The following is a 2,500-nucleotide window of genomic DNA, read 5'->3' on the forward strand; positions in this document are numbered from 1 at the left end:
GTGTGCCTCCAAAGAAACAACAATGTGTGTGTGTGTGTGTGTGTGTGTGTGTGTGTGTGTCTTCCATCCAGAGACAGAGAGTAATGGAACACACACAGAACTTTAACACAGAACGCTGCCACAGTCTCTATTTATATCTACGATGACTCAGAATAAGAGAAACCTTTACTGAATGATTATTAACAAGGATGTAGCTCCCTCCCAAACCCACCCACACCACCCTTGAATGGACCAGGACATCCAACATGGATGTTGAGAACATTTGGCTTCCATGGCGACGTGAGAGTCTCACCTTACAGCTTGCTTCACTCCACAGTCATGGTACCTTAGCCAGGTATGTACTCAGTGCGTGCCCACTATGACATGAGGTGCCAGATCACATGATCAACCAGGGAAAGGCAAACAGGGATGTGATCTGTACAGGTACGCTAACGTTACACATTCTAATGGTTAATTGCTGATCTGTACAGGTAGGCTAACGTTACACATTCCAATGATTAATTACTGATCTGTACAGGTACGCTAACGTTACACATTCTAATGATTAATTACTGATCTGTACAGGTAGGCTAACGTTACACATTCCAATGATTAATTACTGATCTGTACAGGTAGGCTAACGTTACACATTCCAATGATTAATTACTGATCTGTACAAGTACGCTAACGTTACACATTCTAATGATTAATTACTGATCTGTACAGGTACGCTAACGTTACACATTCTAATGATTAATTACTGATCTGTACAGGTACGCTAACGTTACACATTCTAATGATTAATTACTGATCTGTACAGGTACGCTACCGTTACACATTCTAATGATTAATTACTGATCTGTACAGGTAGGCTAACGTTACACATTCTAGTGATTAATTACTGATCTGTACAGGTACGCTAACGTTACACATTCTAATGATTAATTACTGATCTGTACAGGTATGCTAACGTTACACATTCTAATGATTAATTACTGATCTCTACAGGTACGCTAACGTTACACATTCTAATGATTAATTACTGATCTGTACAGGTAGGCTAACGTTACACATTCTAATGATTAATTACTGATCTCTACAGGTACGCTAATGTTACACATTCTAATGATTAATTACTGATCTGTACAGGTAGGCTAACGTTACACATTCTAGTGATTAATTACTGATCTGTACAGGTACGCTAACGTTACACATTCTAATGATTAATTACTGATCTGTACAGGTATGCTAACGTTACACATTCTAATGATTAATTACTGATCTCTACAGGTACGCTAACGTTACACATTCTAATGATTAATTACTGATCTGTACAGGTACGCTAACGTTACACATTCTAATGATTAATTACTGATCTGTACAGGTACGCTAACGTTACACATTCTAATGATTAATTACTGATCTGTACAGGTAGGCTAACGTTACACATTCTAATGATTAATTACTGATCTGTACAGGTAGGCTAACGTTACACATTCTAATGATTAATTACTGATCTCTACAGGTACGCTAATGTTACACATTCTAATGATTAATTACTGATCTGTACAGGTAGGCTAACGTTACACATTCTAGTGATTAATTACTGATCTGTACAGGTACGCTAACGTTACACATTCTAATGATTAATTACTGATCTGTACAGGTATGCTAACGTTACACATTCTAATGATTAATTACTGATCTGTACAGGTACGCTAACGTTACACATTCTAATGATTAATTACTGATCTGTACAGGTATGCTAACGTTACACATTCTAATGATTAATTACTGATCTCTACAGGTACGCTAACGTTACACATTCTAATGATTAATTACTGATCTGTACAGGTAGGCTAACGTTACACATTCTAATGATTAATTACTGATCTCTACAGGTACGCTAATGTTACACATTCTAATGATTAATTACTGATCTGTACAGGTAGGCTAACGTTACACATTCTAGTGATTAATTACTGATCTGTACAGGTACGCTAACGTTACACATTCTAATGATTAATTACTGATCTGTACAGGTATGCTAACGTTACACATTCTAATGATTAATTACTGATCTCTACAGGTACGCTAACGTTACACATTCTAATGATTAATTACTGATCTGTACAGGTATGCTAACGTTACACATTCTAATGATTAATTACTGATCTCTACAGGTACGCTAACGTTACACATTCTAATGATTAATTACTGATCTGTACAGGTAGGCTAACGTTACACATTCTAATGATTAATTACTGATCTCTACAGGTACGCTAATGTTACACATTCTAATGATTAATTACTGATCTGTACAGGTAGGCTAACGTTACACATTCTAGTGATTAATTACTGATCTGTACAGGTACGCTAACGTTACACATTCTAATGATTAATTACTGATCTGTACAGGTATGCTAACGTTACACATTCTAATGATTAATTACTGATCTCTACAGGTACGCTAACGTTACACATTCTAATGATTAATTACTGATCTGTACAGGTACGCTAA

At 36.2% G+C, this 2,500-nt stretch overlaps 1 protein-coding gene across 6 annotated transcripts in view; it reads right to left on the reverse strand.

Annotated features, from left to right (window-relative positions):
• Nucleotides 1-2,500, reverse strand: part of LOC113591681 (adhesion G protein-coupled receptor L3) — a 242,709-nt gene that overhangs the window by 78,951 nt on the left and 161,258 nt on the right. The window lies entirely within an intron of this gene.

This window comes from Electrophorus electricus, chromosome 5, assembly GCF_041902795.1.
Source record: "Electrophorus electricus isolate QZ-2024a chromosome 5, ASM4190279v1, whole genome shotgun sequence".
Classification (NCBI taxonomy): domain Eukaryota; kingdom Metazoa; phylum Chordata; class Actinopteri; order Gymnotiformes; family Gymnotidae; genus Electrophorus; species Electrophorus electricus.